Source organism: Onthophagus taurus, chromosome 8 (assembly GCF_036711975.1).
Source record: "Onthophagus taurus isolate NC chromosome 8, IU_Otau_3.0, whole genome shotgun sequence".
Lineage (NCBI taxonomy): Eukaryota > Metazoa > Arthropoda > Insecta > Coleoptera > Scarabaeidae > Onthophagus > Onthophagus taurus.
Genome location: NC_091973.1, coordinates 15,299,346 through 15,310,191, shown reverse-complemented (window position 1 = coordinate 15,310,191; position 10,846 = coordinate 15,299,346). Strand labels below are relative to the sequence as shown.

At 30.3% G+C, this 10,846-nt stretch overlaps 1 protein-coding gene across 4 annotated transcripts in view; it reads left to right on the top strand.

Annotated features, from left to right (window-relative positions):
* The first annotated feature begins 1,585 nt into the window (after positions 1-1,585).
* Positions 1,586-10,846, top strand: part of LOC111416706 (uncharacterized) — a 36,567-nt gene continuing 27,306 nt past the window's right edge. The window contains exons 1-3 of one of the 4 annotated variants that reach the window (XM_071198737.1): positions 1,586-1,861; positions 2,566-2,732; positions 3,480-3,520. The gene's annotated coding sequence lies outside the window, so the exon portion shown is untranslated. Of the gene's footprint in view, positions 1,862-1,988; positions 2,260-2,565; positions 2,733-3,479; positions 3,521-10,846 lie in introns of all 4 variants that reach the window. The other 3 variants (XM_071198735.1, XM_071198736.1, XM_071198734.1) reach the window with 3 other exon arrangements.

Genomic DNA, 10,846 nt, shown 5'->3' with positions numbered 1-10,846 from the left:
AATTATTGCCAGTACTATTTCTCAGGGTCGTAAAAACCATGCGAAATATCGGAAACTATACAACAATTTCAAACAACATCGATTTTTATGACCATCATAAATAAAAGTCGGCCAGACAAGAACAGGATCTAAATTCGTTGAAACTAAAATTATTTTAAACCTATTATTTCTCTACAATTTGCAATAAAGGTGTATTTCTTAATGCCGCCCTTACTGAATAATCCCGTTTTTGTCCGTTTTATTCCCACAGAAGTAAAGAGACGGAGTTATAAAAATCGGGAAGACTTGTAGATTGTTAACTATAACGTATTTGTTAAAGGTTTATAACTTCTACAATTTAAACCATTTGAAATTAAAACTTCATAGAATCAAGAGCTTAAACAAGATATTGCTATAAAAATAATCGATTTTTTTTATTACGTGATCATGCGTGAGTCACGTGAATAACGCGTGAGTCACGTGGTTCATATGTATGATATTCACGAACAACGGGCACCGGGAAAATACGCTATTTTAACGGAAGTACTTAGAATTTCGCTTTAAAATTTTGCTATCACATTCTTAAGATGTTCAGGCAACTTTTTATGGAAAAAAAATTTTTGAGTTTTTTGACGGTTCTAAATGAATTTCCCCCCTTAAAAAATATTTTTCACAATCAGAAATTGTTAACGTGAGAGCTAAAAATTTGTATATGAACTGAAATGAATATTTAAGGCTTTGAAATCAGCAGAAACTTCCGGTTTTTTTTACTTTTGAAAAAAAAATGTAGCGCAATGATTTATAACTAGGGCTCGGATTTTATGCAAAATGTATCTTCTTCATTTTCTGGAATATTTTTTTCAATAAACAACAATAAACACAATAAAAAAATTGCATATTTTGTATATTTTTACGATTTTTTTGGTTGTTGCATAAATTGGCCTTTTAATGCATATTTTCGCATATTTTGTCATTTTACTAGATTTGTTTCTTGTTGCCTAATAAAATAAATATAAGTTTTAGTTTAAAGCACAATGCAGGATATTTTTTGATTGCGGCTTGTTTCTTGTTTACAACGATTCACAGAAACATGCGGGGAATCCCTAGCGCTGTTATCTGGAGGAAATCTGAAATACAACAACATGTGAAAAGTGCAAAACATATACAACAATGTGATAGAAATAGATTGATAACAACTATAAGAAAGGTATATGTTTGCATATTACCGCATATTTTTGCATATTTCGAATAAAAAGCTTGCATATTTATGTGCATATTTCCTATAATTTGACTGCATAAAAATTCGAGCTCTAATTATAACTTTAAAGGATTACTTTCATGGAATCAAATTTATTATAGATGTACCAATACTTTTGCGTGAAACTGTACGCATGTTGAGATAGGACAACGCTGATTCAGGTTTACGTAAATCAAGTGTTAACTGCATCATACTTAAAATACTAAATTAATTTTTTAATTAAATATTGCTTTTAACAAATACATAAAAAATAATAAAAATAAATTATATCTAAAAATGTAAAATAATTTAAATCGTGCCATCTATTAATGGGAAACCAAACTATACTTGTCACTAGATGTCGTTTCAGCGACGCATAAGCCCTTTCGTACGTGACATTTGGACGCTTTTCTGATTTCCATTCAAAGAAGAGTTGATCTCGAAGAAGATTCTTTGGTGGTGTCGGTGGTCTTAACAGTTTTTTCATAAACTGCGCTGTAGAAATGTCCAAATATTGCATATGGAATGTTTCTTGTAACGTTTACGTCAAACTTCCGTCAATTGTCACCGAATAAAAACAAAAAAGAGGCATTTTCAATTCTATATTTCGAAGCTGATTAAGAACAAGATGTCGGCATGGATGAGGTAAGAATTTTTATACAAAATGTAAAATGAACAGAAACTTATATTATTTTATAATACTAAATGTATTTTTAAAATGGGCATTTACTTACTTACTAGATTGATTATATCACTTACTTCGTTTTATAAGTTTGTTTTTGTTATTTTTTCTGGCTGCTACTTAGGGCTTAATCCTGTTTGCATCCCAAATAAATAAATAAATTCAATTCCGGGGGCAATGATTTCTCCAATACCATGGCGCGCCACCATCACAATGCTGTTCCTGTTCGAGTTTATTTAAACCACTGTGCGAAATACTTTGGATGAACAAAAAATCAAAATCCTAAAAGTTCAGTGAATAATTCTTGATACCTTATTGAATTGTTAAGAAGATTTTTAAAATCGTTTAAGAGCTGCCCAAGGTATACTATTTGAACATTTAGCTTAAGTTTAATTTTTTATATATTTATTTGGATAAGACTTTCCAAAGACTACTTTAGCTGGTGGTTCCTGTAAGGCTACATAACACTTCCTCAGCTTGAATTGTAGTTGTTTAATTTATAAATGATTATAATATAATACAATATATCCATAAATAGTGTGTCCTAAATCTATCATAGATAAAAATACATTGAGGACATATACTTCTTATTAGTTACAATAATACTTTTCTATTGATATAAAATGTGAGATATATTTTTATCTAATATATTTTTTTAATATTTTAGGTGAGGCCAACCCTCCAAAAGTATAGATAGTACCGATTTGTCTCAGTTGTGCACCAGTTAACCGTGCAATGAAACTACAAACACCTTTAAGAAAGTTATTTTGATTAGCAATATAATGACACCAATATGGTTTTCCTCTAGTCTAACTTTTTTCCTCAGTTTAACAGGTAATATTTTTTTTTTGTCAAATTTGTTCATAAATTAATCAAGATAAAATTATAATCTTTTTGTGTGTATTGGGTGTATTGGCAACTTTTGGTATCAATTTGATTCGAATCAGATTTGAATATTATTGAATACTAGATTTGCTTCTTATCAATCAATTTCAATTTTTAAAATTAAACTCAAAAAAATAACTTTAATATAAACTTAAAAATTAAAAGCAACTCCTAGAATCGATACACTATGAATTCGAGCCAGCATCAGTATCAAATATGAATCGAGTCGGACTCAATTATCACTGACTCGTCGCATCATTAGTTAATGTGTTACAATAATGATTCTATATTATGACTTAAAATCATAAAAAAATCTTGTAGGTCTTCTTTTGCTAAATCGCAAAATCTTGAAAAAATGTGTGCATGAAATAGTTTTTATCTGTTCAAAGAAAACTTCTTGTAAATTGCACAATGGATCTTTTATAATTAACCTCTAAATTGTAGCCAAAGCATGATTTATCAATTACATTAAATAACTAGCAAATTTGAAACAATATAATACAATTTTCACTAACAAATTAATTTATTGGGAAAAATGTGCGGGTTTTCACTCTTAAAGAAATGTTACCTATTAGGACATCTCCAAATACTTTGTTGTTTACAACAATAAAACTTTAAACTAGGAAGTGTTCAGATAATTTTAACAAGTTTTACAATGTTTCAATATAAAACTAATAATTTGATTCTTGTTTGTAGACTCATTCTTCACGCAAGTAATCTTACAAGGGAAGTGAACGGTGTGTATACGCGTATAGTTTGAAGACGAAAGCAGTTACCAAAATGTGCTAAATGTAAACTACATTCATTTTTAAACAGCTTTTCATTGATATATCACACATATATCTGAGGGCTTCAGGGGGTAAACTACCTCTACTTTTTAGGAATAATTTAAAAAGTACCCTGTCGATTTTGGCGGCATTAAGTACTCTTATAGTACGTTTAAAAATATTAATTACGTGTTTTTTCTCATTTGCTTCTGACCATCCTCTGCAAAGGTACGGGGTGTAATCAGATGTTAAGTTTAAACATTTATCTATACCTGCAGGATCAATAGGTCAAATTCAACCCCTGGATGTATTTGGCTTTAGAATATGGAAAAATTTTATTAGAAGATTTTCTGATCATGTTATTCTCTATTAGTACGACGTCAATTTGCATCAGCGAGATAATATTTTAAAATTGCATTGTCTAACGCATAACAGTTGTCTTCCCCAAGATTTATTAATGTTTTTAAGTAGGCGTGGTTTGCAACTGGATATATAGAGGAGAGACCAGAACAGTTTGAAAATCCCGTGGAGGTTTGATTTTCTAATAAAAACCCAACGTGTGATATCTGTGGAGATATGCTATTATAATTTGCGCATGGTGTAAACAATCTTTGTGTTTAAAACATTTCTTCCATGATTTTCATTATTGGTAACAATACATTAAGTAAAACAAAGAAATTAAACTAATAATGTAGAATACAATTAATGATATTAAACCATTTTTGCAGTTACTTTTAAACTCATTACTAATAAATATTTATATAATTATCCTAACTTTTGTGTTATTTAAATAGAATAAGGATAAAAAATATTTTTCTGTAGGAGTATGAAAGTTATTAGCGAAAATATATTTTCTACCCCAAACTTCTAACCCTTGTAAGTTCTTACAATAGTACTACCTAACGTATAAAAAAATCATCGTGGTAAATTGCACCAAAATCGACAAACAATTTTCGCAAAAAAAAATTTTTTTTGGGGTGGTTAGGGTAGTTAACCCCAGCCACCCCTTAATGTCGTATAGGGTTTATTTTACTGCGTAAATCTTAATTTACATCTAATAAATGATTTTCTTCAAAATATTGTTCAAAAGTGTAACAGTTTATCACATTATTCTTAAGGAAAGGGGTTATCTATCTTACCCCGTAACTTTGCTGGGGATGGTCAGAGGCAAATAAGAAAAAACACGTCATTAATATTTTTAAACGTATTATAAGGATACATAATATCGCCAAAATCGACAGGGTAGTTTTTAAAATATTCCAAAAAACTAGGGGTAATTTACCCCCTAAAGCCCTCAGATATATGTGTGATATATCAATGGAAAGCTCTTTGAAAATGAATATCAGTTTACATTTACCACATTTCGATAGCTATTTTCGTTTTCAGCCTATAAGCGAATATATATAGTTCGCCCCGATTTCCAACCCTTATAACTCGCCCCAGGGGCTTTATTAGCACATATAAAAAAATACGTAAACCTTATTTTTGGCCATACTATCGCTGTACCAAATATCAACAAAATCGGTGAGGGACAGTTCTGATACTTCCCTTGTAAGACAATGTTCGGAAAATGTTATAATTGTTTTTCTCTACTAAAATTACAATTAATGTTAATGTATTGTACATCATTGGGTTCAGAAAAAAAAATCTCTATACAATAACGTGTAGAAAAACTTTACACGTTATTGTATAGAGATTACTTTTTAATTTCAAGCGTTTCATCGTTTCTATGTTTACAACGCCACTCTCTTTGCAGAAATCAGCACTACAAAACTGGTGATTTTTAAACACGTGATTTATCGTGTTCGGTATTTTTGCTTTGAGACGTATAACATCTCCCTTGCCACGATCAATCGCCCTTTGTGCGCTCTTTTGCAGTTGTTCTTTTGTAATTGGGACGGTAAGGTATTTACGCCCTTGCGAATTAATAGAGGTGTCCATCTTTATTTTGTGCAAGGATTTTCCATAATTTTTTATTGCATGGTTTGTGCATTCGATGTTTTCAACTGCACACTCATACGGCACCTTTCGCTGTAGTTGATAAAAAACAGTGGAACCCCATCAGCTATAAATTTTAAATACATCACTCCACCTTTCTCCTCTTTTAAGAGGCCGCCCTGGACGCTTGTAGACAGGAGAGCACATGGCTGTTTTAAGAAAAATATAATTATACTTGCAGTTTTTTACATACCACTTCACTGTTCAGCACATCCGCAAACAAATTGTGAATTTAGCAATATTCATAAGAAAAATGTGCGTACAGTTTATCCCCAACTTAATATTCACCAAGTCGGGGGTTCTCTGTACGCTTTTAAGTGTAGATACTTACCAATAATAAAAATATAAAATTCACTAATACTAACACAATAAAACAAACTTGCACAAAAAGTGTCTAAAGTATATAAATGTAACAATATAAAATAACTAATAGACCACGAAAAAACACAAGAAATAGATATTATAATAACGACACGCTTTCATACGAGCTTCTGCAAATACGCTATGAACGTTTACGGCATCGAAATAATGAATAATTTTTTTATGAAATGAAAAAAAAATTACGGTGCCAGTCGCACATTGAAAATCCGAACGCCGCGCGCGCCACGACGGCACTAGCGCCCTCTCTACAGCAAGGTCGTAACTATATAAATTTTTTTTGCACTTTAAACAACCTCAGCGAATTGAAACGCGGCCTTAACAGTTAGTGTTTGCTTAATTATTTTTTTCTCAGAAATTATTGAATTTTCGAAGAACATCAGAGAGACAAAAAAGTTTTAGAATAGTTTTATCTATCTAACTGAAATTTTTCCAATGTATTTATCATCTTCATAAAAAAAATGTAGGCATAAATTGAACGGGGGTGGTTACGTTTAGTAGTTTAGAAGGGTAGGTTGAAAGTACAAATAGGGTCAAAACGTGCCCTATTATGAATTAAACGTATTCCCCAAATTTCATTTTGCCAGCGTTTATGGTTTTTGAGAAAAAAAAATTAAACCAAATTTTTCCGCCATTTTTGGAGGGGTGTAGCTCCTTAGGGGAACCGAAGTCGCCCATGGTTCAATGTATCAAAGTACCCTTAAAATTCACTAAAGAATCACCCCTTGAAGTTTGTTGCAGTCATTCAGATACACCTGTATAAGGACTTTTTTTTCGTTGAAGGAATGAAAGGAGGATTGTATGATTCAGGAATGGCTGTGTGAAATTAGTTTTTAAGATATTAATTAATTAAAATAAAGTTGTAATGTGAAAATAAATGAAAATCCGGAATCTAAATCCGTTGTCGTAATTTATCTAATTAAATATGAACTTCACCAGTGAAAGATGAATCGGATAACTACGGATTGGTAATCGTCCCAAAAATTTTATAAATGTCGCAAAAGTACCAAAATCTCTAACACCGTGTGTTCATTAGGACAGCTAACGTACAAGAGAATGAGTTTCCGAAAACTCGTTTCTAAAATATAATACGGAAAAACAAAAATGAAAACAAGTAATCGCGCCATCACGTAGGGAATAGGAAAAGTAAGGATTAAGGAAGAGGAATCTCGAATTCAGCTGCCAAAAATTCAACAAAAGATACATAGAAAAGATAATCGAAGGTTTAAAGAAAATAAAACGTAACAAGATTTATATAAAAAACAATAATATTTAAGCTGTTTAATATTCAATTATTATTGAATAATTTAATGCTATTATACAATATCACATTTATTATATATCCATTTGAACATTAAAATATCGCGTCCAACGCGTCACTTTATTTAAAAATAGGAGCACGAAATTCAATCTTAATGAAGACTAATCATTAAGGTTGAATTTTGTGGTAAATCAAATTTGAATTTGGCTCCTAATTTTTAAACGAATAGTAGATTGTACATCACATTAAGAAATTTTAAATTGTATAATATTACAACAATATCTATAGTATGACTGGAACACATATCCATGGGCTGGGCGATACCTCAAATAAGGTATCGAAAGTATCGAAATATCGGAAGTATCGAATTATTGGAAATAATTATTGAATAATTATTTTATCACTTAAAAACTAAAACATCAAAAAATATTAAAAACAAAGCAAATATCTTAATTTAAACTCACTTTGTTTTATCTTTATTTACGTATTGTATCTAAGTACATTTTTTTATTTATTCTTCTTCGTAGATTTTAAATAAATTACCCACCCTTCATATATTCTTATAATATTTTAAAATTGCATTGTCTAACGCATAACAGTTGTCTTCCCCAAGATTTATTAATGTTTTTAAGTACGCGTGGTTTGCAACTGGATATATAGAGGAGAGACCAGAACAGTTTGAAAATCCCGTGGAGGTTTGATTTTCTAATAAAAACCCAACGTGTGATATCTGTGGAGATATGCTATTATAATTTGCGCATGGTGTAAACAATCTTTGTGTTTAAAACATTTCTTCCATGATTTTCATTATTGGTAACAATACATTAAGTAAAACAAAGAAATTAAACTAATAATGTAGAATACAATTAATGATATTAAACCATTTTTGCAGTTACTTTTAAACTCATTATTAATAAATATTTATATAATTATCTTAACTGTTGTGTTATTTAAATAGAGTAACGATTGTAAACCTCATTGAACATGAATAAAAAGTTCTTTAAAAAAGAACTGTAATATATGTTCAAGATTTTTGTGTAGGAGTATGTTAATTATTAGCGAAAATATGTTTTCTACCCCAAATTTCTAAATCTTGTAAGTTCTTTCAAAAATATTATTTAACATATACAGCAATCATCGTGCTAAATTGCAAAATCGACAAGCAAAAAAATTATTTTTGGTGGTTGGGGTAGTTAACCCCTAGATACCCCTAAATGTCGTATAGTGCTTATTTGACTGTGTAAATCTTAATTTGCAACAAATTTACGGTTTTCTTCAAAATATTGTTCAAAAGTGTAAATGTTTTATCACTTTCTTCTTAACCTTCCGTTAGGCGCTCGTGTATCCAGTAGATACATGCATAAAATTGCTTGCCGTCTGTTTAGAGATCGATAACTTCACAACCGATCGATGAAAAAATTTGCGGTAAACTTTGTTATAATCACTGATCATTTCTACTATATTAACATCAATTTGAAAATTTTTGGCCCCTCAGTTGTTTTTTTATAGCGAGTTAAACATATAAAAACACCCGATTTTTGAGATTTCTGGTATGTACAGAACACAGTCACTATATGAATTTTTTTATCAAAAACTATAAGACGAAAAAATTTGGTATTTCAACAGGTGATAGCCTAATATGTTCTGAATGCGAGGCATATTTTATTTTTTTCATATTTTGTATAGTTTCGCGAATTTTCGCGGTTTAAGGGGATGCTGTTATTTCGAAAACGGCTGGACGGATTTCAACGCGGTTTGCACTGAATTGTGCGCAATAAATCTGTATGACGAATTCCGATAATAGTTTTTCAAAACAAAATTTTTCTGATTTTCGACAGGCTACGCGACGCCGGTGTACGGTAACGGGCGAGCGATAGTCGTCCTCCGAAAACCGGATAAACCAGGATCAGCGCGGTAACTGAATGTCTGCTTCAGAGCCAAAGATGCCATTTTTTATTTTTTTTATATGTATAAAGTAAACTCACTTATTTTATAAATTAAAATATGTTATTCTATACTTTTTTGGGTTTTTTGTTCAAGTAAAAACTGCTTACAGGTATGTATACAAAATATATTGATGAAAAATATATTAATGTTTATAGAATATGTGTTTATAGAATGTATGTTTATAGATTCCTGAAGCCCTCAGATATATGTGTGATATTTCAATGAAAACCTCTTTAAAAATGAATAGCAGTTTACATTTTATATACATCGTTCGCTCCGATTTCCAACCCTTATAAGTCGTCCCAGGAGCTTTATTAGCATGTATAAAAGGCCATACTATCGCTGTACCAAATTACAACGAAATCGGTGGGGGACAGTTATGACACTTCCCTTGTTAGTCTTTGTTATAAGCTTGGCTGTCTGTCTTTGCGGAGACATTCGTTTTTGAATAAAATAATCATTAAGCACTCATGATTAATGTAGTAGATCTGAATGGAACCTATGAATTTAAATTATTAAGTGAAAAAATAGTCGGCTATTTCGAAATAGGAAAGAATGTTTTCTATAAAAATTGTAGTTATTTTTTTTTAAATCTATTGCAATAAAAAAAAGTGTTATAGATAGTCCCTCATATAACACAGCTAATTCGTATCGTGCTAATTGAAACCATGTTATACGACATTTTTTTATTTATTTAAATTATTATTTTATTTATTTATTAAATTAATTATGTATGTACATAATATAAAACAGGGCAATAATGTACCGTGTTGTATTGAATCCATGTTAATTGTAAAGTTAAATCTATCTGTCTTCTTATTTATTATTCTAAGTAACTGATTTATGTAAATGATTATTAACTGCAACTTAATGGCGACTTTTTCATATTAAAAAGCGAGATTCAACAATTTCTGAAGATAATGTAATGTAGATATTTTTGTTATAAGATTCGTATATTGCAAAGTGAGATGAATTGTAGAGTGTCTTATTTTTTTGCAAGGATTCTAACTATGATATTTGCTTCTTTTAAACGTTATTCATCGTAAACAAGCTTGATTTCGATAATAAAGAATGCAATGAAAATACAAGAAAAAATTCAATATTTACATATTCAACTTTGTGCTTGATTTCATCAATTACTATTTTCAATCTTGCATTACTATCTATCACCATAACATTACTTTTCGACTTGTTCATCTTTATTCCAAACTCCTTTGTACTCTCATTCGATTTCTTTATATTTAAACTTTCATTTACTTCTTTTTCGCCGCCAGTTATAATAATCACGTCATCTGCGAATGTTCCTTCTAGAACTTCGATTTTCTATATTCGACAAGAAATTTCTTTACACTTTTTGTTATCTCATCCATATAGGTTATGACTTGGGTTGGATTCAATCCGCCGCCTTGCATAAGACCTTCTTTTGTAACGAATTCTTTTGATTTTTAGTACTTATAGGTCACTGTATTAACATTGTTCTTGTTTTCACTGCATGCCTTTATATAGCTTATTTTAAATACTAAATATATGTATCAGCAATAAATTCAATTCAAAAGCCATTTTTAAATATTCAAATTACAACAAATACAGGTGTAACAAATCTCCGCTGTCACTTTTGTCGAGTTGGTTGATCATTCTTTCTTCATAATCGTGTTTTCTTCCATGGTTTCATGATAAAGTTATTTCCTTTCAAAATTACCCAACAAGAAGAT